The sequence below is a fragment of the Castor canadensis genome, chromosome 12, assembly GCF_047511655.1.
Source record: "Castor canadensis chromosome 12, mCasCan1.hap1v2, whole genome shotgun sequence".
Lineage (NCBI taxonomy): Eukaryota > Metazoa > Chordata > Mammalia > Rodentia > Castoridae > Castor > Castor canadensis.
In genome coordinates, this window is record NC_133397.1 from 96,955,027 (window position 1) to 96,981,059 (window position 26,033).

Genomic DNA, 26,033 nt, shown 5'->3' on the forward strand with positions numbered 1-26,033 from the left:
AGTTTTACTGTAACCCATAGTATAAAGTCAGGTATGAAATTTTCCACTTGTGACATCATATCATGTCTGCCCTCAGTTTTAGACTTTTGAGCATTTCAGATTTTGAGTTTTCACTTAGGGATGTTCAACCTTTATCCACTAAAGGTATATGTATAAAACTACACTTATACCTACCTAGAAAACTATGTCCTTTCATATATGATTAATTTTATTTTTGTTTTACTATTCATTTATTCACATGTGTATACATTGTTTGGGTCATTTCTCTGCCTGCCCCCTTCCCCACTCTTTCCCCCCTTCCCTCCTCAGTTCCAGGCAGGTCCTGTTCTGCCTTTATCACTAGTTTGTTGAAGAAAAGAGACAAGCATAATAAGGAAGACAAAGTGTTTTTGCTAGTTGAGTTGAGGATAGCTATACAGAAATATTCCTAGCATTGCTTTCATGTACATGTGTTATGACCCATGTTGATTCATCTCTAACTGATCTTTACCCTGGTTACTGATCCCCTTCTCATGATAACTGCTGTAGCTTTAAGGTTTCTCTGTTATCTCCTCTGGACTGGGGACATCAAATGCTTTCATGTTTTGGGTTTTCTATCTATTTCTATATCACACATATGTGCTCTCCGCTTATCAGGTGATCCCAGTCCAACCACATTGCTGCATTTGCCCTAGAGCTAAAGTCCGCATATGAGGGAGAGCATACGATTTTTGGTCTTCTGAGCCTGGCTGACCTTGCTCAGAATGATGTTCTCTAGTTCCATCCATTTACCTGCAAATGATAAGATTTCATTCTTCTTCATGGTTGAGTAAAATTCCATTGTGTATAAGTACCACATTTTCTTGACCCATTCATCAATAGTGGGGCATCTTGGTTGTTTTCATAACTTGGCTATTGTGAATAGTGCTGCAATAAACATGCCTTTGGAGTAACCTGTGTTGCATTCCTTTGGGTATATCCCCAGGAGTGGGATTGCTGGACCATATGGCAGGTCTATGTTTAGATTTTTAAGAAGTCTCCAAATTTTTTTCCAGAGTGGTTGTACCAGCTTGCATTCCCACCAGCAGTAGATTAGGGTTCCTTTTTCCCCGCATCCTCGCCAACACATGTTGCTGGTGGTGGCTGTTTTTTTTTTTTTTTTTTTTTTTTTTTACGGCACTGGGGTTTGAACTCAGGGCCTCACACTTGCTAGGCAGGCGCTCTACTACTCGAGCCACTCCACCAGCCTGTTGGTGGTGTTTTTGATGATAGCTATTCTAACGGGTGAGATGGAATCTTCATGTGGTTTTGATTTGCATTTCCTTTATGGCTAGAGATGGTGAGCATTTCTTCATGATGTTTGTGGTTTGTGCTTATCTACCCTTTTGCATTTCTGATTTTACAATTTGGGTTTTTTCTCTCCTCATTTTAGTCAGGCTTGCTAGGGGTCTGTCAATCTTACTATTTTTTTCAAAGAACCAGCTTTTTGTTTCATTAATTCTTTGTATGGTTTTTTTTTTGTTTCTATTTCATTGATTTCAGCCCTTATTTTAATTGTTTCTATTTGTTTTGGGATTTGCTTGTTCTTATTTTTCTAGGAGTTTGAACTATAGTATTAGGTCATTGGTTTGAGCTCTTTCTGTCCTTTTAATATATGCACTCATGGCTATAAACTTTCCTCTTAGGACTGCCTTTGCTGTGTCCCATATGTTCTGGTAGGTTGTGTTTTCATTTTCATTAACTTTCAGGAACCTTTTAATTTCCTCTTTCATTTCATCGATGACCCATTCGTCATTGAGCAGTGTGCTGTTCAGCTTCCAATTGTTTGCATGTTTTTTACTGCTGTTTTTGTTGTTGATTTCTAGTTTTAGTGCATTGTGGTCAGATAGAATGCACGGGATTATTTCTGTTTTCTTATATTTACTGAGGCTTGGTTTGTGCCCTAAGATATGATCAATTTTGGAGAAGGTTCCATGGGCTGCTGAGAAGAATGTGCATTGTGCAAAAGTTGGATGAAATATTCTGTAGACATCAACTAGGTCCATTTGATCTATGGTGTGATTTAGTTCTAGAATTTCTTTATTGATTTTTTTTTGTTTGGATGACCTATCTATTGGTGATTGCAGAGTATTAAAGTCTCCCACTACCGTTGTTTTGGAGTATATATATGTTTTTAGGTCCTTCAGAGTATGTTTGATGAAACTGGGTGCATTGACATTGGGTGCATATAGATTGATGATTATTATTTCCTTTTGGTCTATTTCCCCTTTTATTAGTATGGAGTGTCTTTCTTTATCTTGTTTGATCAATGTAGGTTTGAAGTCTACTTTGTCAAAGATAAGTATTGCTACCCCTGCCTGTTTTTGGGGACCATTGGCTTGGTAAATCTTCTTCCAGCCTTTCACTCTCAGACAGTGCTTATTTCTGTTGATGAGGTGGGTCTCCTGTAGGCAGCAGATTGTTGGATCTTCCTTTTTAATACAGTTTGCCACTCAGTAACTTTTGATGGGGGAATTTAGTCCATTAACATTTAGCATTAGTATTGATAAATATGTGGTGATCCCTGTCATGTAGTTGTCTTTGTTGATTAAGAGTTTGATTATGTATAGCTGAATCAATGTTACTCTTTACTTTCTTGCCTTTTCTTCTCCTGTGGTTTGGTATTACCTGCCCTTTCATGGTTTTTTTTGCTTTCATTATCTGTGTGCAGAATTCCTTGGAGAATTTTTGTGTGGCTTTGTGGTCACATATTGTTTTAATTTCTGCTTATCATGGAAGACTTTTATTGTTCCATCTATTTTGAATGATAGTTTTGCTGGGTAGAGTATCCTAGGATTGAAGTTATTTTCATTCAGTGCTTGGAAGATCTTACCCCATGCTCTTCTTGCTTTTAATGTTTCTGTTGAGAAGTCTGCTGTGATTTTGATGGGTTTACCTTTGTAATTAGTTTTTTCTCTCTCACAGCCTTCAATATTCTTTCTCTAGTCTCTGTACTTGTTGTTTTAATGACAGTATGTTGTGGGGTAGTTCTGTTTTGGTCAGGTCTGTTCCGTGTTCTGGAGGCTTCCTGTACCTGAATGGGCATAATTTTCTCTAGATTTGGGAAATTTTCTGTTATTATTTTGTTGAGTATATTATGCATTCCTTTTGCTTGCACCTCTTCTCCTTCTTCAATGCTAACGATTCTCATGTTTGGTTTTTTGATGGAGTCGGTGAGATCTTGTATTTTCTTTTCACAGGTCTTGAGTTGTTTAACTAATAGTTCTTCAGTTTTTCCTTTAATTACCATTTCATCTTCAAGTTCTGAGATTCTGTCTTCTGTTTGTTATATTCTGCTGGAATGGCCTTCCATTTTTTTTCATATTTCTGTTTCATTCTTTTTTCTGAGGTTTTCCGTATCGTGGGTTACTTCTTTAATATTGTCAATTTTTGCCCTTAATTCATTTGTCTCTCTGTTTATGGTGATCTTTGTTTGAGTTTGGTGTTTGTTTAGGGTTCCTATGATTTCATTTATTTGTTTCTGTGTTTTCTCATATTCCTTAGTTTTGTTGTGTTGGAATTTCTTGAGTGCCTCCTGTATATTTTGGTTGACCATGTCTAGTAGCATCTCTATGAAATTCTCATTAATTACTTGTAGAATTTCTTCTTTTAGGGTATTCTTGTGATCTTCTTTGGGTTTCTTGGTATAGTTTATCTTTGTTTTGTTGGAGTCCGGATCTGGATATCCATTTTCTTCATTTCACTCTAAATCCCATACTACTTTATTTTGGGTGGAGAATGGTTTCCATCCCTTTTTCTTCTTCCCATATTTCCACTAGGTACCTTTTCTGTCCCTGGACTATGTGTAATTTAGTATTAGCTGGGTTACAATATTAATACTAACAAAATCGTGAGAGAAGGATAAAAAAGAGAAAAAGAAGGAGAGATAAAAGGAAGAGAGAAGAGAGGAAAAAAAGAAAAAAAAAAAAAAACGGGAGAGATGGTGGGTGATCAAACAGCAAACCAGGCTGCCAAACCCTTAAAGAAGGGAGAAAAAGAAAAATAAAATCACCAGTTCTGGAACAGTAGGATTGGAGGCTTAGTTGTTTTTACTTCTTTAGTGTCCAGTCCAGTCTGTGTGTCTCTTAGGCACGCTTGGAGCCTTCTAGTGGTGGCCCGAGCAGGAGCCTGGTGGAGCGGTTATCTGGAAAGCCTGTAGAGCTGGGGTCAGCTCCACCCGAGGGGCAGGGTTCCTGGTGGGCTGGTGGATGCGGCTGTCTTTCGCCCAGGCTGGTGGGGCGGGGCTCCAGTCCTTCCACAAGGAGCTGGAGCCCAGCAGGGCCTGATGGGCAGGGGAGTCTGAGGGGCGGGGATCCAGTCGTCCCATGTGTAGCTGGGGCTCAACAGGGCCTGAAGGGCGGTGGGCTGGGGGCGGGTGTCCTGGCGAGCTGTGGGACCAGCTCTGAGCTGGGGTCTAGCGCAGCTGGGTGTGGGAATCCTGGTGGTCTTGGATCTGGCGGCAGATCGGAGGGGCGGGTATCTCGGAGTAGTGTGGGTGTGGTTTGGGGCTGGAGGCAGGCACTGCTGAGGGGCGCATATCCAGGTGGTGTGTGGATCCGCCCTGCCGTGGGTCTGGCGCGGGGCTGTGGCCTGGCTCAGCCAAAGGGGTGGAAAGCCCGGCAGAATGGAGCAGCAGCTCTGCAGGCCTACGGAGTGGGGCGGGGATTTGGCAGGCCAGCTGTTCTTTTATTAGATGGTGGCATGGAGAAGGCTTCCATGATCTAAGGGTTTAGAGTGCCGTGTTTTTGGCTCTCCCTGGTGCTTTACCTCAGCCAGGTGTGTCTCCAGCTTCTTGGCAGGGTCTCTAGTTCAGGAGCTCAGGAGGTCTTTGGCTCTGTCTCCATCACCATCTTGAAAGGTCTATCCATATATGATTTTTAAAGAGTTATTTTTAGTTGTAAGTTATGCTTAAGGCTTACTACATTAAAAGTATAGAACTCTTTATGTATGTGTAGCCTGATGCATCCTTAAATCTACCTTCTTGTCAAATTCCTGTCCCCCTTGCTCTAGACTCCAGCATGTGAACAATGCATCAGCTTCCCATGGGCATCCCATGGAGGCCAGCAGGAACCCAGAAGTTGAATTAATAACAGAATGGGCTCAGGAGTAGTTCTTATGTATTCCTTATGGTATTGCTCCAGATATATAGGATTTTATTCTTCCATTTTTTTCTAGAGCCAGTGTAGCCTTTATTAAAAGAAAAAAAAAGTGGAGGGGGAGAAAAGTGGCAGCTTTAGACCAACACATTTACCTATTTTTCAGCTACTTAGGAGACCTCACAGGGGAGGAGACTTGGTTGAGACTTTACAACAAGATGGCTTCTCAGCATTTATAGCCAGACCATGACTTGAATCATTAGCTCTCTCTGATATTTGGGCCACATTTAAGGATATTGGGGAGACTTGATGGTGGGGTGACTTGAAGGTGTATAGCCTGGTAAAAAAGTTATCAGTGGCAGTGACTCCCAGCCTAGGAGAGCTGACTGCCTAACTTTTTTCTCTCCTATTTTACTGTGAACATCCTCTAAGGGCCGTCACTGTGCATTGGTTTTGTTCACTGTCCAACTCCTCTTCTTGACTATAAGCTTTGTTATTATTGCACCTCTTGCATCTAGCACAGAAGCATTTCTTAGAGCACTGAAGATATAATGAAAGGGGTCCCTCTGCAGTGTGGTTTGGGAGGGAAGCCTGTTCTGTGTGCAGTCTCCGTGGGACTTCCACTCACTAAAATGATGTCATCTCACAAACCCATAACAGGCTTTGGTTATGCTTTGAGTACCTCCTTGTTAGACTTACAATGACTGCTCGCTGGGGTCAATGCAGTGATGAAGACTCTAATTTACAAACGTTACATCCCTGGGTTGGGTTACCAATTCAGAGCTTTTCTCAGGGGGGATCAGAACTACATGTTTTCACCATCTGCTGGAGGGTCTATTTGGAAACAACATTTTTGTTCTTGTTTTAATTCTGGCTCTTTGGTGGGTGAACTCAGCAGTGTTGCCTTTGACTAGAGTTTGCCTTTGAGGAGTGGGATGAATAGGAGAATACAATGATTTCTCATGGCAAGCCTTTGCCATGTTGACTAGATTCCTGGGCTCAGGACAGAAGGGAGAGGCGATCTCTGTCCAGGGGGAACTGCTTATGATGAATCCTTACATTTCCTTTTTGTCTCCTTCTGATGTCTAGTGGCTGCCCACGGTTGATTTTGGACTATGCTGGTGTGTTAGTCAGCTTTCCATTGCTGTAATAAATCCTGAAACAGATCAGCTTCTTCTTTCCTCTTTGGCTTACACCAATAAACTCAACTATGGAAGTTCTAGTCCAAAGTTGGTTGGCCTTATTGCTTTTGGGCTTGTGGTGAGGCAGCATATCATGACAGGAGTGAGTGGTGAAAAGCTGGGAAGCAAAGAGATAGAGGAAGGGGCTGGTGTCCCAAGGGCATACCCACCCCAGGGACCTAACTTCCTACCACTAGGCCCACTTCTTAAAGATCCCACTATCTCCCAATGGAACTAAGTGGGGACCAAGCCTTTAACATATGAATTGGCCTTTATGGGATATTCATTAAACCATAGTAACTGAGAGCTAATGATCCTAGGAGGTGGCAGGTTAGGAGAGCTCCTTTGACAGTGTAGCACAGGATATCCAGATGGCTCACAGCATATCTGGACTGTAATGCTGCCTAGAATGACTCCTTGATCCAGCTGTTAGGTTGATAGTGATCTTACAAATCCATGACTGTCTTGGTCATTAAAATTCTTTGAGCTCCAGCATAAGACCAGATTTTTTAGAGGTGGATTTTTTGTTAAAAAACCCAAAATATTTTAGATTAAGGAAGACACTACATGTTTGAAAACATAAGCAGACCTCCCAGTTGTGTATGTGCAGAGTCAGTTATGTATCTGTGTTCCTAGGGAGGAAGGTGGGTAGAAGGAGGCAGGATGAAGAAGTTGCTCTGTGATCACCTGGGTGATGGCACAAGAACAACTAGTCATTTTTAACTGTCTCCCTAGTTATTTTGTTAGAATAACAAGGCAAAATCACTTCTAGATTAGGTGACATTTATAATGTATTAATAAAGCTGTTAAAGTGGTTAAAGTATGTTTTGACCACCTAGAAGGGCTTTGGAATGATTTTAACATTAAATAGCTGTATGTAAAAGCTGACTCTAGATCCCATGTGCTGATGTGTTTAGTTTTTATCCTGTAGCAGAATGTCCATGGCTGAGTTACACAGCCATGGACATGTGGCTGCTCAAACTGAAAACCTTTTGGTCAAGAGCAACTCCCCTTCTGTTGAATTTGTTGTGATGCCCATAGCTGTTATAGTTTTGATAACTATGACATTTTGGTGAAAATACTTTACCAGAAACTGTAGTTCCCACATCTTTGCAAGTTTTTGTTTTGTTTTTTGTTTGTTTTAATATATAAGTTGTTCTAGAATGTTATGGTTTTACATGTACCTGCTATATCACTGGCTCTCTTTCCTTATCTGTTATTTTCCTGATCTAGATGTGAGGTCATATTTGTTAGACAATATTAAACAAATATTGGCCGGCACCGACACTGCTAGGCCCTGGGTTAAAACTGGCATTCAGTTGCACAAGGCAGAATTTCTAAGTGGGGGCAGATGGTATGTTCTTCCCCAAGGACAGACACTTGGGGTCACCTTCCTCAGTTCAAAGAGGATGGATGAATTCTCTCCTCAAATAGCAGCCCATGCCTGAAGGGAGCCTACACTTGGCCAGTGCTCTGTTGTACAGCCAACTAGCCTGCCTGTGCTTTCCTGGAGCACTGGGCCTGGAGGGCTGGTGCACCCATGAGCAAAGCACCTTGAAGCCAGGAGTCAGGCCCTTGGAGAGGGTATCCATGTCCTGGGTTGGTTTGTGGAACTGCTAGTTTTGTAGCTTACTTGCTGTCTGACTTATCTTTACTTAGTAATCTATGGAGTTTAACAGCTTTACTAGATTTTTTTTGGGTATACATGTATTTGTCTGGCTGAATATCCTCATTTCCTTGCCACATCTGTGTCTTGTCTACAGTCTGTTAAAAACTCAAAGTTTTTGTCATCTTCCTACAAACTGATAGCGATTTGCTGTTAGTTACCATGTGTGCTTAGAGAAAGCTAGATGTATATTGACTTGAAATACTCCTCTTACCAAAAATGATTTCCTCCATACCATGAATTGCCTCTTTATTTCTTCTGAGGACGCTGGCTGCTTGGGTACACAGCACTGTGAGTTAGGACTCATTTCATGGCGTGATAGTAAAGTACACAAGAACACAGAGTATGTGGGGCCATTTCCTTCTCGTGCTCCAGTCTGTGCAGAGCTGCACTGGAGACGTTTCCTGCCGGGGAGTGGAATCCGGCTCTCTTGCTTATTTAGTCTGGGTCTTGAGATGGGAGGGTTGGTCCCCTTAATGCCTTCCAGAGTATAGCCTGCTAGCATGACATGGCCTCACAGTGCCATAGGCTGAGGCTCTGCTGTCCACAGGGGGAGAACAGAGAGCCATGCTTGTTCCACCTGGCATTTCTTTCAGGGAATGAAGACACCCTATTCACTTTATATACATTCACTTTTGAAAGTGTATGCCAGTTAGTACATGAATGTGCACAGAGCTGGGCCCTCACTCCTTCACTGGGCTGTGGTGAAATTTCCAACATAATTTTCGTGGGGGTAGCCCCTGTTTCCTAGAAGGCAGTGTGGAGCACCATGGGCTTCATCAGGGCCCTTTGGTAGCTTGCTTTGGAGTGGGAGGGAAAGCCTGATATGTTCATCATTTCCCATTTGAGAAAGTGGCCTGAGGCAGAATGGTTAGAATGTTCTCTGACAGAACCATCTGGAATGCACTGGTGAGTGATCTGTCAGTTCCAAGATGCAGGGTTCCTAGGCAGTCAAGTCTCTGGAACACAGTCTCTAAGGCATCAAGTTACCAGACATATTTGTGGGGAGGAGCCCATTATACAACAGCCACTCCTTGACCCAGTGCTGGACACATATGTTCCTGAGAAGCACCTCTCAACAACTTTCAGATCTAAAATGAGCAGAGCAGTGGGACATATCTTCTTTATCCTCCACTTTGCTCACTCTCCTGGCTGCCTGGCTATGGCTGGTTTCCTTTCCTGTTACAGTGCTTGTAACATAAAAGTATTAAAAATATTGAGTTATCAAGCTTTCATCCTCTTGGAGTTATGAGTGAAAAATGACCTTTGTGTGATTTCCATTCCTCCCTTCTTCCTTCCCTTTTCAACTATGTTATTTCACATAAGTTGATAATCAGCTACCCCCCTTGCTGGAGCCCATGGCAGGGTGGCAGCTGTTTGGAATCTGATAAAGCCATCCTGTCTACTGGGCTCTTCATTTTCCTCTCTTTTCCTTGAGGTGGTGAGGCACAGCCTTCCATGCTGGGCTTTGGCTGTGAGGCTGGATTGTACCCTGACTAAAACCAAACCCTGTGTGGGTTAAGGAAATGGTCTCCTGGCTTCCAGTCCCAGCACTAGACCTCAGCTAGTGTGTTTTGTAGATGGTTATGGCCTTTGTTGAGTCTTGTATTTCTTTTCCAAAATGAATATGCAGGTTCAAGGTGATTGCTTCTCTATGGGTATCATTGTTGTGTGCCAGGTAACTGTGTGACCACAGCATGTGTTGTATGTGATATTGTGCTTGTCTTTACATAGATGTTAGCAGGACTTCACCAACATGCCAAATAGGTCATTGCTTGATGGTGGGATTTAAGGGAAAATTTTACTGTCCTTTTCAAAAATGTTTAGAAACTAAGTTCACAATGAGCATATACACATATATTTTTATTCAGATTTTAAAAATTTCCAGTTTTCCAGGGCTTTAGAATCATTTTTTTTCTTTCTTCATGGAAATTGAATACAGGCTTAGTCACGGTTCTTAGAATTCTTTTGCAGTTCTTAGAACTGAGAAGTCTTGAAGACCGTAATGTCAAGGGGAGATGACAGCCTGGGCTCTCTCATTGAATCCATGTTCAACCAAACCACACTGACATGGTGTTGGAGATGTGACAGGCTCAGATACAGGTGTGTTGTTCTGGGTTGGGATAATGTGGATGAATACCTCAGTTCTTCATTTCCCCTACAGTTAAGGCCACATCCATAGACAGTATTAAAGATCAGGGCTGGCAAATTCTCCTCTTGGCTGTGGCAGCAGATTGGGCTCACAACAGAGACCACATACCGAGAAGCCTGAGGTGGTTACTTTCTGGTCCTTTGTTGACCACCTTAAGACTCCCTCCTGGAGACCTGTGACAGGACCGTAAATTTCAGAGTGGGAACCCTGCTCTTCAGAAATCCTGAGACAGCTCTTGTGGTCTCAGGTTGGCTCTGACCACAGGTGTGCAATGGGCTGGAAAGCTCCTGTCATCCTTGGAAGCAAATACTCAGACTCAGCTCTTTCCTTGTGCTGCTCCATCTGGAATGTTCTCATGAAGAATGTGGAATCTGGTGTGAGCCAATTCTTATGCCCTATAAAGCAGATGTCTGGTACATGCCATGAGCCCTGGGTACTGAGGCCAGCAACAGCAGCAGCAAGTTCTGAGCTTGATTTAGACCAAGTATCAGAGGATAGCGAGGCAGTGCAGTCTAGTTGGTAGCTCCTGTGTTATCTCCATAATCTTCTCTGCTGTGCAGTGGTCCCAGGTGCCCTGAGCATAGGAAGGCCATACTGTCAAGCAGAATATTCTAACCAGAGGCTCCTGGACATCATGGGGCCTATGAAGGTAGTCCTGGATGCCCTTCTCCTCCCCAGCCATTTCACTATTTCAGAGTAAGGTGGACATTGTACAGTTATCTGTGACTGGGAAACAGGCAAAGAGAAAAACTATGTTGCTTTTGAAAGGAAAAATGAGGGAAAATAATTGAGGCACTTAAGGAAAGGAAAAAGAGAGACACTCTGAGAAAGAATCCTATAACCTTCACAAGTAGCAGGCCTTTTTGGGAAGAAAGACCTGAGAGGGATCCTCAGCCATCAGAAGTAGCACTCTGAGAGGGGCAAGAGTGCATTTTTCTTACAGGATGGGTTTTTTAAGCATCGCATGGTGGGAAAGGGGGATGTTGGGAAGTGTGGGCATCAGGTAGCATGGATGGAAGGGAGGCTAGAGATAGGTGTTGGACATAGGCTGGGAAGGGCATTGGGGATGGGGAATTTTGTGTGTTGTTTTTTTCTCGCTCTTTTATCTGTGGTAGCCATATTTATATTGTTTCAGTGCTCCTTGGCATGCCAACATTCCAATAGGTTTGTTTTGACAAAAAGTGAAAGAACCAACCTTTGAGGGGGACATTACTGGTGTACCAGTCAGGGCGCGAGATATTCTTTACTTCACTTTTTCCTTCACAGTGTTGCATATCGGCTGCTTGTGAATACCTCCAATGTATAGGTGGAGTGTGTATGGCGGGGGACAGAGTAGGGCTGATACTCAGCAATCAGGCACTGGGCCACTTTCACTGGCCCAGTCAGATTGATGAAAGGTCCCTGAATCACAGCCTGCCGTCTTTCTACCACATCTCATGGCATCTGCAGTTCTGTCCATGTGGCAGTGGTACTCTTGTGTAGATGGCAGAAACCTTGCTATGTCTGATGAGGACTGAGAGGATGAATGGTTAGTAGATGTATAATCTTTCCCAGATGGGTTTCATGAATCAAGGTGGGGCATAATAGCATTTTTGAGGGAAAAGTTGAGATTTCATCCTATTGTGAACAATTATTGTCTGGAGACTCACTGTCACACCCAGTGAAGGCAGGGCTTGGTACACATGCCTCAGGAGTGGGAGGGGCTTGGTAGTTTTTCTCTGCCTCTCTCTCTCAGCATATTTTGGGTTGTTCTTTGGTCATGTCCAACATTGTTGTCATCTAATGGGGACATTCCTTACAGTTGTCTTAAATACAGAATATTTAGAGAGTGGTTTCTACCTCTTTCCAAAATAATAAATTGCCCAATTGTCTTTAGGCTTCGCAAATGGCCTTTGAGTAGAGCTACAAAAACCCATATTTAAAGTATAGTCAGCTGTCCATATCCAGGGGGTCCTCATCCATGCATTCAACCTACTGCACAAAGGAAATGTTTTTAAAGACTGATTCAGTACCTAACATGTACAAACTTTTTTTTTCTTGTCATCATTCTGTAAAAATAGAGAACAATCATTTATATAATGTTTATGCATGCCGTATTAAGCATTTAAGCAGTCTAGACATGATTTAAAGTATATGGGAGGATATACATAGGTTCTATGCAAATACTGTGGTATTTTATATACAGAACCTGAGCATCTGAAAATTTTGTTATCTTTGGTGGTGGTGGTGGTCCTAGAATCGGTCCACGGTGGATACTGAGAGCCAGCTCTATCTTGGTTTGTTAGTAAGAGATGCACTCAGTTCTGCCTCATAGGCATGGTTGGAATTAATTCTAATGAAGTCTGGGACTGGTTTACAGTATTTCTTATTCACTGGAAATCAGAGTCAAGTCAATAGTGAGGTCAATTGCAGCCGTGAACCACGACACTTCTCTGCTTCCCGTGTCACTTGCATTTTATCCTTTTCCCTCTAGCTGTCTAATCTTTGTATAACTTTATTTTGATTTCATCCTGTGTTATGGAAACATAGAGGGTTAGTTTACTGAAACACAAACACTGGGGGAGTTCCATGCCTTGAAAGGGAATGCGGATTGCTCCATAGTTGCCTGTTTAACCAGGAAGCATCATGAATTGGCAGGTGGTTTGTACATCTGACCGTTCAATTACTTAAAAGTCATTTATTGAGAGCAAACAAAGGTGAGTGTACAGCTCCCCTTAACAGGCCTAGGGCTGTGATTATTCAGTTGCATGAGCAGCAATCTGAAGTTGAAGCTGTTGCTTTGACATAAAAGTGAGATCTGAGCAGATCCTTGATTTTTATGCATAGTTCTCCATAATCAGTGAATGGGTGTATTTTAGGTTGCCTTGGCTAAGGCACTTTTTTTAGGTAGAATGAACAGAAAGCAGAGGTGAGTAGAGGCCTCATAGAAAGATAAACTGAAGTATGGGGTAATACATTTTTCTTTTACCAGATATAAGCTGTTGTGCCAGTACAGGTTGAGTCCCTTACTCAAAAATATGAAATCAGAAATGCTGAAAAATTTAAAACTTTTGAGAGCTGACGTGATACCACAAGTGGAAAATTCTATACCTATTTTGACAGGTGGCAGTCAAAGCACAGTTACACTAATAATATTATATAAAATAGCCTCCAGGCTTTGTGCATAAGGGGCAGATGAAACATGAATGATTTTGTGTTTAGACTTGTGTCCTGTCTCCAAATCAGTTATTTCATTATATATGGGCAAAATATTCCAAAATTCAGAAACATCTGAAACACTTCTGGTCCCAAACATTTGAAAAAGAATACTAAACCTGTAGCTGTAGTATTTTTAAATATGCCTTTTAGTTCTGCATCTTAATTGTTTATTGGATAAGCACTGACTTTTCCACTTAAGAGTTTTGTGAACATTTTATCAGAATACTTCTGGATCACATACATTGGAGAAAATTAGAGGCAAGCAGGAAAGATCTATGTGGTCCAAATGATATTCTGTATTTATATCCATGTATTTATATCCTATTTGTTTTTGCTTTTGGTTTTGTTGTGAAAACTCATCAGTCCACTGGCATTTCTTGGGTGCCTGCTTTTTTGCATGGCACAGTGCTAAATATTGAGAACTCAAAGGGTAATAGCCAGTATACAAGTAATGGGAGAGCACAGATTTGTACAAAGCTTTGTGATACCTAATTCAAGTATTGCATGAATTAATTAGGTATGCAGTAATTTGGGACAGGATTTTTAAGATTTGGGGCTTTTGATTCACTAGAGGGTTGATGAATGAACTTGGAAACCCTATAATCCGTGGAAACCATATGGGAAGCTGACGTTTAACTTTTCTGGGGAATGTGGCCATCAGCTGCTCCTGGAGGGTGCACAATCCCCACAAGGTTAGAGAGTGATCCAGAAGAAGAACAAGGTGTGTGAGGTGGGAAATACAGGAAAAATGGTAGTTGTCTAGTAGTGACTTGTAGTCATGAAGACGCTGCTGGTATAGTAAAAGTATCTAGAAACTCTGAAAAATGTATACAAGTGTATGCTAGAGGAAAATGATAAGAACTCCCTTCAACTTGATCCTCTATAGATTTCACATGTATGTAAAACTATCAAAGCCTGTTAGACAAGGCAGTTTGTTTGATTTGGTCCGGCTGACTGCCTGATGACTTATAGGTCAAGAGCAAGTAAGTCTGTTTAATCTTTCCTCCTCCCTTGAGGTGGGATTTCACTATGAATTGGAAGTTTTGAGCATCAGGAGTTTCATTTGCTTGGTCTTGATAGCTCCCAAAGCAACTAACATAATCAGGAAACTGGAAGACCTAAAGATCTACATCTTTTCTTCTAAGTGCTAAGTACATTTCTATGTTAAGGTATAACCAAACAGTCATATACTAACCCCCACACCAAACAGCAACAACATTTTTCCCTCCTGTATCTAACCAAATCTGTGCTGCTGCACTTAGAAGTCTAGTTTTCTTTGGGTGAGAAAAACATGAGGCACTGCTCTATCAGGCAAAATACCTTCATATGCATTTCATACATTGTAAAATCATCTTCTGTAATTTCTTAGGGATGTAGTTATCACATGTTTACCTTCTTGTTACTTTAATATTTAGAGCTCTTTTATGAATGTTCTTTATTCTAATATGTAGGGCTCCAATGAACAATACAACCTGTATTATACAGAACATTTTCTGTATAATTTTCTGAGAGAGGAATATTAATTTATTCTTTGTTCTGTTTTATGAGCCTTAAATGGTCTTCTATAGCAGGTTTTCTAGAGCTGTTATATTTGGGTAGTTCATATTTTCTAAGTATATTAGTCAGGAATTATTCCTGACATTGCTATGTATTATTCATGTCATCTTTTTGACCCTACATCTTTGGATTAAAATCTGCTATTTTTCAGACTCAAAAGAGTGCACAGTAGGAGAACAAAGCAGACTGTTGGTTGACTTGTGTGATCTGTTCCTTTTCCTTTCTCCTGCTGGATTCACTTTGTTAAATTTCTTATTCCGTTCCCCTAAATCTAATTAACATTTTTAATTGACGTGTTGTGTAGTTCTGGAAACCCCTTATTAGATTTCATAGGTGTCCCTGGGAGCACAAAATGTTTAATGAGCAAAATAATTGTGTTACAGTGAAATGAATATATACATATTCACTGAATTAATAAATGAATTAAACGAAGACTTCATGGAAACCTCCTAAGAAGCCGCTATGGACAAGAAGATAGTCTTGGTGTAAGATACTAACATTGCATGTGTGTTTGGAAGTTATGAAATTAAGAAATGTGGTTTTTTCCTTTTAGACCATAATAATACTATACATGTGCATGTGCACGCAGACTTGTATAGTTTTTTAACCAGAGTGAGAGTCTGTAAGTACAGTGAAATTTGAGTTCTTTAATTGAACTTCAGAAGGGTCTGGAAAATTCCATGGCAGCTGAAAGGAAGTGAGTAGGAATGTACAGTGCCTCTGGCCAGGGAAATACAAAACTTGCAGCTGTGTGGAAATTGAGACAATGAGAATTATTAGGCTCTACTTCCTATCCAACAGGCAGCCTTTTTTATCCTGATTCTGGAGGTGATAGCTGCAGAGTAAGAGGCTGATGTTAAAAAAATAAAAAAAGCTTTCTGGGGCTGCTCACAGACTGTTCCTGCAGTTGAGGAAGCAGCAGAATCTTGGGGACTTGCCCAGGGCTGTGGGGAACCTCAGGAGCTCTTAATCACGAGCCCAGGTCCTCCTGCATTAATCACAGGGTCTTACTCCTTCAAGTGTTCCTTGTAGGAGAAAAACAGAAAACTCCCTCTCCTCCTCCCTGCAAAAAATCAGTAGGACTATTACATAAGCCAGAGGCTGTATCATTCTGACTCAAAGATATTTTTTAAAGATTATTTTGGTTGCAAGAAGCAGATTCACTCAGATTTGTCAAGTAGTAGGGGCTGACTCTAAGATTTCCCCTGCCTGGGGACCCAGGCACAGCTGACAACTGGATGTCAGGAGGGCAAGAACCACAGGAGAGCCTCCCAGCCCTGACTGGCCTCATCTGTCCTGACGCTGCCCTCTTCCCTCTGTTCCCATGGGCGCACTGCCTCTTCTCCTTGTCCACCATCCAACCTTGCCTGACTCGGTGAGGATTCGCGGTTCATCCTCTTACAGGCTGGCAGCCTATTTTCATTTCCAGGGGGATCGACTGATTGGCCCAGGGACTCATTTCCCAGTGGACTGCTAGGCTATTGGCCAGCCAGTGGACTGGCTTTTCTGGGATCAGGTGACCTTTTCCTTCTCTACCCACCCCCACACCCCTTGCGCTGGCAGCACAGTCATACGGGCCTCAGGGCACAGGCCAGGTGCCCGGGTATGAGAGGACTGAGGTATGCGGCTGTGCAGTGGGACATGTTGGCAGAGTCCTCTGTGCACTGTAATTCCACTTCAAGAAAGCTCCAGTCCTGTTTACTTTTCAGGATTTTTTTCTTCTTGGCAAAGACCCCTGTGACTGGGCAGGGTAGTGGGGAGACAGTAGTGGAGGGACAGCCCCTGCCAGCCCATCTGTTTTCCATGTTGGACTTCAGCTTCACATTTTTTCAAAAGAACTTGTTATTGTGGAATATTTTAGATTTATGAAAAAGTTGAAAACACCATGCAGAATTCCCAAATACCCATCACCCAGTCTCCTCTAATGTTAACACCTCACAGTTACCATGGTACATTTGTGAACACTATGAAATTAACATTAGTACCTCGTGATGAACTAAAATACAGACTTTATTTGGGTTTCACCAGTTTTTCCACTCATGTTGTTTTTCTGTTCCAGGATCCAGTCCAGAGTGCCACATTGCACTTAGCTGTGTAAGATGTAGTATGAAGAAAGGATTCCATTGATAAACACTCACAGACATACATACCACCACTACCATCTCAGAAAAAGCCCTGAAAGCCCTTTTGTCCTTTAATCCATCCCATGCAACTACTTTCACCAGATTCCCACTTGTTAGAAGTTGCTTTTTCACCTTTCTCTCTGGCTTAAGGACCTACAGTAGATGCCTATGGCTGAACACATCAGATCCAGACTCCTTACCCAGCCATGAGAGGCTCCTACCCTCTGGGTCCAAATTCCCCCACCTCCTCCTTTTTCTAGTAGGCTGATGGATGATGGGATTCCCCCTCCTCCCTTGTGTTTGCTGCTGGTTTCTTTGCATCTCTGACCATACTTCCTCCATGCCAAGTTCTAAAGACCATTTCTCTGTGACCTACATCCCTTTTTCAGGTGCTGGCAGGAATTAAGTTTACATTGTTAACCTATCTCTGTTTTTTTTTTTTTTTAGATCTTTCTGCTACTATATTGTCACAGTTGTAAGGAATTTGAGTGAGTACTGCCTGAAACCACAAGCTAGTTCAAATATGCTTACTTACTGCCCAGGGAAAGAGGAGCCTGATTTTAGACTTAAAAAAAAAATTCTCAGACTGGGGGTGTAGCTCAAGTGATAAAGTGCACCTCCCTGTGTCTCCTTCCTACACTAAAAACAAGGAAAAAAAAAAACCCAACTGGGTAAGCATGCAATTGTTGAAAAATGAAGAGATCCCAGCAAAGTGTCTACATAGTCTTCTCTCTCACATAGTTGGATATTTTTCTCCTTGGCTTGGTTGTTCCTGGGTCATGGAAGACATGTGGAAGTTGCATGAGAAATACTCCTTGAATGAGCTGATGAGTAAGGGACGAATGAAAGGGTAAGTGATAGCTCCACTTGCATTATACTACTTTGAGGCTTGTCTGGTGATCACATCCTTGACATCATTTACTGTATCTATCTAAATGTAAAGAGATTCTCAATTCAAGTGATTTCTTGTTTTCTCTTTGTGAAGACTAAAAAGAGTGTCAGGCCAACTTGGATATTTGAATTTCTAGAAATGGGAGTGTATACTCAAATGTCTGCTTCTAATATTTAGCTGATCTCACAGTGCATATTAAAATAACATAAAATCATATTAATTAAAGTTGTTTTTTAGTTCATAAATTTAATTAAAAGATTTCCCATGAAGCTTTGACATTGATGTCTCTGTCATTCCACAACCCCTTTTTGAGTTACAGCATATCATTCCACATTTGATTTTGTTGGGTGAGACACACTTTTTAGTCATTTTTATCCCGAGCCACAGTGACTAATTCAAACCTAATATAAGAACAGTTAACCATTCAAAAAAGTGATTTTTAAAGGGTCATCTGTAACATCAACCAGCACTTGGAGTTGTTGGGTTACTCTTTTGCAGTTAATTGAATCCTGAGACCACTGTGGGTTGAGGTTTCATGCTTGTGTGTTTTCTGCACATATTACTTTGGTATTCTTAAATGGTAGACTGTTTTGCAATAGGAGAGCCTGCTAGGTAACTGAGAGAAGTGACCCCTTTCTTGCTGCTGGTGATTTTGAAAACAAAGCTCTACCCTATATCTAGGTGCACATTGTAGTTCAACTCCCACACTTTAATCTCAGGAAACCAAACCTGGATTTTTTTTTCCTCCCCAGTACCAGGGCTTCAACTCATGGCCTTGTGCTTGGTATGTAGGCACTGTACTATTTGAGCCATGCCTCTGACCCTTTTTACTTTGGTAATTTTTGAGATAAGGTCTAACATTTATACCATGGCCAGCCTGGATTGCCATCCTCCTGTTTATGCCTCCTGCCTAGCTGGGAAGATAGGTGTGTGCCACCATGCATAGCTTTTTATTGGTTGAGATGGGGGGTTTCACTAACTTTTGTCAGGGCTGGCCTTGAACTAGATCTTTGCCTCCCAATAGCTAGTATTCCAGGTATCACCTCGAAGGTTAAACCTGGCCTTTTGGAGGTCATTTTTTTTTTTTTTTTGTGCATAAGCCAGGACCAGATCATCCTTTTCTTATCCTCATGTCCACTCACTCTTTGATTCTGAAAATGTATAGTTCAGCCTTGAAAATAACACCAAACTGATGCCATCTCTCTCAAGACTTTCCTATGCAGAGTATTTGATCCTTATAGCATTGTGGTCAGGGCAGGAATTATTTATACCCTTCACAGATAAGGTGAGACTCAGAGAGGATATATTACCGGACCACTGTGATATCCCATGGACTTCTTCCTCTGGGGCATTGTCATTAGGAGTGTGGGTTCTATAGTCCTATAGACCTGAGTCCCTGAATGTACCACCTTTGAGTGGCTTTTTCAGGCTTTTGATGCCTCACTTTTTGTCTGTTAGAATGGAGACAAACAGTCCCTAGTGGCCTTAAATAATGTGATGTGTGTTGAACCCTAAGCACTGTCCCATGGGTGTGTTTGTGTGTTTGTGATGTGTGTGATTCGGAGTCATGTGGTAGTGTCATGTGTTTCCATGAGACCCTTCTTGCTCTTTCAGGACACTGCTGGATCTGCCTCGGTCGGCACCTACCTGTGATTCTTGGAGTAAAATCCCTGTCTCCTTCCAGGTGCTCTGAATTTCCACTCTCTTGGGAGTTTTAGAAGATTCTCAGATTGGCAAAATCAATATTAAACTCTGTCCTCATATCCTCACTTCAAACAAGCAAATATTGACCCCTATTCATAAAAATAGACATTTGTCAGGTAAAGGCCTGGAGTTTCCTAGTAAACACAGGCAATTTTTCAGGTGATGCATGAGCATATAGCAGGTGTGACCTTTATATTGGGCAGTGGCAGGAGACCAGGGTGTGTGGGTCCTGCCCTGGCAGGCTTTTTTGTTTGGTTTTGCAGAGTTCAAGCCCAGAGAGACAGGTGAAAATTGGTAAAAGCTGATGTTTGTTAATGAGGCTAGTCCCCAGGAGACAGTGACCTCATTGAACAACAGACAATATAAGAAAATATATACATTTACCATTTTTTTTCTATCTGAAAATTGGAAAAGAATTGTAGGAACCTGGGAATATACCTATGTTGTAGCCCAATCTGATTGATGTACATGTCATGGATTTATTACATGAGGTTTTGGCCAAGCGCAGTCAAAATAAATAAATAAATAATACAAATAAAATCTCAAAAACAAAAATTTTAAATTACGTAGCTCAGTGGGTGTGGAGAAACTCTTGGTCAGTCTCACATTATCCTCAGTTGTAGTTAAATTGTGTGTTCTGCTGAGTATTTCCCTGCCCTTAATTTTGTGAAAATACAACATGCCCCCCCAAAGCAAATGGTGCCTCAAAGGTAAGGTAAACATTATGGTAATGCTCCCGTGCCAAAAAAAGGCATGTAAATGTGCTTAATGTAAGGGGAAAGTGAAAATTTGAGGTTTATTGAAGGTGTCGTGTCTTTAGTGGAAGTTGAGCAGCATTATGGGAAGAATGGCTCAGGAACGCACAGTGCACTATATTCTGAGCACTCATGGTTTTTCCTTAACAGTGGTCTACGTGGCGCTGTGTACCTGTGGATACCAAGGGACTTCTGTGTGGTAAAACCATACAGTATCTACCTGTGTACTTGGTTTCCCTTTGCTGGGGTTGAGTCATGCCCTGGAGATGGCACAACGTGATCAGAGTGGGATAGTCCCACTGTGAACCCTTTGGAGTACAACTGGGATATTTTTCCAGGTTGCTCAAATTTCTTTCATGTCAGGATTCGAAAGGTGGTTATTTTTCCATGTATTGACCGGGTGGGAGAACAATTTGACACGGACTTGTTATCAGTCAGGCAGATGGTTCTTTTCCAATCCATATGAGCAAAATCCCACATAAAAGAAGTTAGATGCATGTGTGATTTTTTTTTTTTTATAAAATGACCCAAGATTGGACTTGGAGCATAAGAGAACAGGGAAGATAGTTGTGTTTGTTTTTTTAGGAGCAACCTAAATAAAAGGTTGTTTAAATCCTCAATCTGAAGAGGCAAATTAACATAATCAACTGGGGGCATCACATTTACTTGAGTGACAGAACATGCTGAGAAGTGTAGGTATCCCCAGGCAATGGCATGCTGGGGCAGAGACCCCAGGATTCCTGGGATGGGTAGAGAAGCTGGCTGAGACCCCGGTGTCATAGCTGAGAGCATTTCTTCCAGTTTACCTTAGTTTATAGTGCACACAGTGCTTGGCAGAAGAAGATATCTTTTGGAGAGGAAATAAGGACTTGAAAAAATTTTAATTTTTCTTTTTTATTAGCATATATTTATTGTACAAAAGGGCTTCATTGTGATATTTTCATAGTGAATATACTGTACTTTGATCAGATTCACTCCCTGTATAATAGGATTTTATATTATGATTTTAGAGGACTAAATTAGTAATTAATCTGTACCATTATAGGAGTGGGACCACAGAGTCTTTTAATTTAAGGGTTTTCTTGTGCATTTTCATGGAGCAAAAACTCCCTTAGGTGGGCTCAGTGGACTCAGCTCTCTGCCTTGCTGTTAGTCCTCCTCTTCAGGCTCCTGCTCAGGGCTGGCTCTGTACCTGCTTGACCAGCAGCAGCCTGGCCTTGGCCATTTTCATACCATTCTCTGGGCAGTTTTATTTCCACAGTCACTGGGATGTCTGTTTTATACTTAACCCAGGGTCATCACTAACTAGTTTTTTACCAGGCCCTGCCTCTATGTCCTTGAGATGCCCTTTTCAACAATTGTCCTGTGGTTTCTACAGGGTTCTTAGATGTCTTAAGATAGTGAAGAACAGTGAGTGGATTCAGGACAGCAGAGAGACTGGGAAGCAGCCTGGCTCCTGGGCCTAGAAGGGCTTTGCCAGTCTTCCCTCTCCTCCACCATTGTGCTGGGAGACCTGGGAAGCAAGGAACATGGTTTTCTGTGCTGTGGCTTCCAAAGTTCCATCAGGGCTGCTGCTCACCTTGGAGACACTGTGTGCCTGCTAGTCATACAGCACCTGGATGTAGTGTACAAACTTGCCCTGCAGGACTGGGTGGTCCCTGAGTTTTGTTTGTTATCCAGAAGAAGTCATGTCCTTTCCTCTGTAGTGGGAGGGCACAGTGGCTCTTGCCCTGGGCCACCTCCTGAGTGCTGAAACACAAAGTGCCTGGCTTTTTTGGTGTCTTCTCAGAATCACATCCCACAGTACTTGCCATCAGTTGCCCATTGAAACTCTCTGTGAGTCACCACTACAAAAGCAAGGTATGACAGTTGGGTTATTGACAGTCATGAGCAGGATAAAAATGTTCCCCATTTGTAGGCTGCTACTCTAAGTGTAGTCAATAGAAGAGTATGTTGCAGAGCAGCTGGCATTTTGTCTATCACTTTTTCCTTCCTTTAATAAAGGAAACAAAATATCTTTAAAGTGCTCTTTTTGGCCTGAAATTGGGACCTTCCTCTGAGGGGAGGGGCAGCTATGTCTGCACCAGCACATCCCAAACAGAAGGGAGAATTTCAGTACTGACTCTAAGTGAAGCTTGCTCAATCTACCTGAAGCCTTCCAGAGGAGAGGCTGTTGCCTTGTGGGGCTGCAGAGAGGTGTGTCCATGGCCTAGCTGGCAGTGCCTTGCTGGCAGTGCCTTCTCTTGAACCTATGACCTTGCTGACAGTCTTAGGTTTCTCCTGGGATGGAAAATGCTGTTTGTCATAGATATCCTGGCTATAGAGCAGTCTCAGGTGTCTTGAGAAAGAGATGGTGTGAGTTCTGGCCAAGCATGTTCTGGAGTTACCTGGTTCTAGGACTCTAATGTCTGACTCCTTCTGATACCTCCCTGTTCAACAAGTAGACAGGATGGGAATTTATGTGCTCAGCTAATTGTGGTACACCTCTTGGAGAACAATGATCCATTCCATTGGATGATAATCTCTCCCCAGAGAGTAGTAAAAAACCCTTGTTCTATTTGTATCACTATTTCCCATTTTTAAAATTTACCCTCTCCATCAATTTAATAAAAGCCCAGAAAAAATAGTTTTTACATTTGTATTACAATTTGCTACTGTCTGTAGTTTCAAACAGCTTTGAGTATCTTTGATGGATTCACCAAAAGTGATTCCCACTTGTCAGCACTGGTCTAAGTTCTCAAGCCACTGGTGATAGGAGATGACAGTCTTAGCTCATCCAACAGTGGACAGATGGAGATTACATCCTGCTTGTACTTAGCTGCATAGTAGGCCCACATGGATGGGATGCAGTGTGTGTGGAATGATCCCTGGAGGTTTCTTTGGCAGATTGGTTTATGATGGAGGAAGTCAGCAGAAGTGAAAGGGAGAGGGAACTTCCAAATGCTCTCAGACCCTGTCTTTGCTTTAAATGCTTCCTGTGCTTTGGATAATATTGTATATATGTGAGCTTTAACATATATGTGTGCTGACAATCTTCTTTCCCTCAGGCAATCAAATTGGCATCTTATTTTTATAGGTTGCCGCTGATGGCTTGTAATCTTCCAAAATGTTGGTTCTGTTTCCTGTAGAATCATGGAACACCTGAGTGAACAGATTGTTGATAGAGTCAGGTGGATTGCCAAGCTCCTCTTGTGCCTCATTTATGTTGAGGTAAATTGGTGCACATTTTTCATTTTATTTATGGAGCCTGTGTACATTTAAATTCACCTTAAAATTATTAACAAAATATTCACTAGGTGTTTGGTGGTTCTCATTCTTTTCAAGTCAAAGAATCTGTATTATGGAATGGGGTCACCAATAGATGACACAAAGACCTAGGCTCAAATTAATCATTTTTAAGGTAGTGTTTAATGCAGAAAATATTTGATTAAACACTTACGGTATACAAAGCATTATGTTCTACCTAATGAGAAAATATAAAGGATATTCTTATATTTTTCCCACTAGAAGCAAACATTTTTGTAGGGAGATAACTCCAATTAATTTTTAATAATTGCTTTTAATACTGGAGTGAGAAAGTGGCCACAGCAATAAGTGAGTGAATGGGAATACATCCAGAGGGAGAGAGTGCAGATGAGGGTGGAGGGGCCTGTGTGTCCAACACAGAGCAGAAGGAAGCAAGGACAGTGGCAGTGCCACTCAGGATGAGATGCTGAGTGTGTGCTTACAGAAGTGAGTGGAAAAGGTTCTTTCCTGAAACTAAGAGAAAAGGAGGCCACATGGGATGGAGAAGGTGAGGTGGTGTGTGTAGGGCCAGCTGAGTTCCTGAGGATGCTAGAGGGGCACTGAAGTGCCATTGCATAACTACTGCATACTCTGTTACATAACTGTTATAAATCCCATTTAGAATAAAGCAGGGGCTGGACGCTGTGATTCATGTCTGTAATCCTACTACTGGGGAGGCAGCAGAGATCAGGAGGATCATGATTGGAGGCCAGCCAGAGCAAAATGTTTGGGAGACCCCATCTCAACCAATAGGTGGGCATGGTGGTGCCTGTCATCCCAACTTTGTGGGAAGCGTAAATAGGAGGATTTTAGTACACGCTAGCCTAGGCATAAAGAGAGACCCTACTGGGAAAATGACTAAAGTAAAAAGGGCTAGGGTGTGGCTCATGAGGTAGACTGCCTGCCTAGCAAGTATGAGATCCTGAGTTCAACCCCCAGTGACACACACACACATCTCTTTTATCAGCAGGGAAGTTGAACAGTTCTTCATGTATTTACTGGCCATTTATACCTCTTTCTTTGAGATTCCCTGTTTAATTCATGTGCCCATTTCTTCATTGGGGTGTTGATTCTTCAGGGGTTCAGTTTTTTGAGCTCCCTGCAGATTCTGGATATTAGTCCCTTATCAGATGAACAGCTGAAAAGATTTTCTCCCATTCTGGGGGCAAAAAAAAAGTCTGGTGACTTTTTTTTTATTTTTATTTTATTCATATGTGCATACAATGTTTGGGTCATTTTGCCCCCCTACTCCCACACCTCCCTCTCCCCCCCTACCCCCTCACTACCAGGCAGAAACCATTTTGCTCTTATCTCTAGTTTTGTTGAAGAGAGTATAAGCAATAATAGGAAGGAACAAGGGTTTTTGCTAGTTGAGATAAGGATAGCTATACAGGGAGTTGACTCACATTAATTTCCTGTGCGTGTGTGTTACCTTCTAGGTTAATTCTTCTTGATCTAACCTTTTCTCTAGTTCCTGGTCCCCTTCTCCTATTGGCCTCAGTTGCTTTAAATTATCTGCTTTCATTTCTCTGCGTTGAGGGCAACAAATGCTATCTAGTTTTTTAGGTGTCTTACCTATCCTTATACCTCCCTTGTGTGTGTGCTCTTGCTTTATCATGTGATCAAAGTCCAATCCTCTTGTTGTATTTACCCTTGATCTAATGTCCGCATATGAGGGAGAACATACAATGTTTGGTCTTTTGGGCCAGGCTAACCTCACTCAGAATGATGTTCTCCAATTCCATCCATTTACCAGTGAATGATAACATTTCGTTCTTCTTCATGGCTACATAAAATTCCATTGTGTATAAATGCCACATTTTCTTAATCCATTCATCAGTAGTGGGGCATCTTGGTTGTTTTCATAACTTGGCTATTGTGAATAGTGCTGCAGTAAACATGGGTGTGCAGGTGCCTCTGGAGTAACCTGTGTCACATTCTTTTGGGTATATCTCAAGAGTGGTATTACTGGATCATATGATAGATCAATGTTTAGCTGTTTAAGAAGCCTCCAGATTTTTTCCCAGAATGGTTGTACTAGTTTACATTCCCACCAGCAGTGTAAGAGAGTTCCTTTTTCCCCGTACCCTCGCCAACACCTGTTGTTAGTGGTGTTACTAATGATGGTTATTCTAACAGGGGTGAGGTGGAATCTTAGTGTGGTTTTAATTTGCATTTCCTTTATTGCTAGAGATGGTGAGCATTTTTTCATGTGTTTTTTGACCATTTGAATTTGTTCTTTTGAGAAAGTTCTGTTTAGTTCACTTGTCCATTTCTTTATTGGCTCATTAATTTTGGGAGAATTCAGTTTTTTAAGTTCCCTATATATTCTGGTTATCAGTCCTTTGTTTGATGTGTAGCTGGCAAATATTTTCTCCCACTCTGTTGGGTGGTCTCTTCAGTTTA

The 26,033-nt window shown here is 41.8% G+C and overlaps 1 protein-coding gene across 5 annotated transcripts in view; it reads left to right on the plus strand.

The window, feature by feature from the left end:
• The window catches only part of Sh3rf3 (SH3 domain containing ring finger 3), a 385,180-nt gene that overhangs the window by 40,973 nt on the left and 318,174 nt on the right, over positions 1-26,033 (plus strand). Inside the window, exons 1-4 of one of the 5 annotated variants that reach the window (XM_074050563.1) lie at positions 4,542-15,353; positions 17,439-17,479; positions 17,733-17,841; positions 19,498-19,567. The exons of the other annotated variants lie outside the window; for them this stretch is intronic. The gene's annotated coding sequence lies outside the window, so the exon portion shown is untranslated. Of the gene's footprint in view, positions 1-4,541; positions 15,354-17,438; positions 17,480-17,732; positions 17,842-19,497; positions 19,568-26,033 lie in introns of those variants that run through there. 5 annotated transcript variants of the gene reach the window in all.